Source organism: Corvus brachyrhynchos, unplaced genomic scaffold (genome assembly GCF_000691975.1).
Source record: "Corvus brachyrhynchos isolate BGI_N302 unplaced genomic scaffold, ASM69197v1 scaffold378, whole genome shotgun sequence".
In the NCBI taxonomy this organism is placed as follows: Eukaryota; Metazoa; Chordata; class Aves; order Passeriformes; family Corvidae; genus Corvus; species Corvus brachyrhynchos.
In genome coordinates, this window is record NW_008239768.1 from 41,823 (window position 1) to 42,918 (window position 1,096).

Sequence of the window (1,096 nt, forward strand, 5' to 3'; positions counted from 1 at the left end):
CGGCTCTGGAATGCGGTGTGTGGGGAGGAGACGGAGCTCAAAGAGGAGGAAGAAGGAATATCCGGGAAATGCAGATCGTACGTGGAAGGATTAGAATTTTCTTTGAAGGATTTTGGTTGGTTCAGTGGAGAAACGAAAGATTTTGGGTTGTGGGAGAATGAGCACCCACAGGCAGTAGTGGGGGGGACTAGAGAAAAGGCAGGATGAATCCCTGCATGAACTGGTTAGAAAGATACAGCAAGTGTATGTAAGAAGGGATAACGAAAAGGCAAAGGCAAAGGTGATGGCAGAGTTTCACAGCCCCAGAGGGATAAACAGCAGGGCCCAAGGGGTCGCCGGGGATAGAAGGGACGAGGGTCGGCCACAAGGAAGTGGCAGAGGCTTTCCCTCCTGGGCAGGGGAGAGCCGAACCAAACAGCGGCTGGGAAGGAATCAGTGCGTGTCTGCAGGGCAGAGGGACACTGCAAGTGAAAATGTCCGCAGACGCAGCTGGATCCCCAGGAGGAGGAAGTGCAGAGGATAATGGAGACGGGTTGTTAGGGCTGTCAGGGGCTCCCATTACACCAGGGACCCACCACACTGGAGCCCTTGCTAACTTTTAAGGTGGGTCCGGATGGAGAGGAGGTGTGTTTCCTGGAAGACACAGGGGCCTCTCGAGCCACTTTAAATTGTATCCCTAAGGAGAGAAACTGTCAAAAAGATCTTTGGTTGTTCAAGGGGTGAGTGGAAAGGATGGTCGAGATGCGGGGGATAGGTTTGAAATGCAAGAATTCCTGTTTGTTCCTATTTGTGTTTGTAATTTACTGGGAAAGGATTTGATGGCTGAAGTGGGAATGCAAATTAGTATTGTGAAAGTGACACAGAGGCTAACAATGTGGTACCTTTGTGTAAAGTGTCTGAGAAGGCCTATGCTGAAATAAACCCGAAAGTGTTGGCAGCCCCAGGGAAATGTGGAAAATTAGATATAGAGGCTCTCCAAGTTACTTTGAAGCAACCAGGACAAGTGGTTTCTAAAAGCAATACCCTGTTCCAAGGGAGGGAAGGAAGGGGTCACAGCCTGTCACTGAGTCCCTGCTAAAGGCAGGGCTTTTGGGGC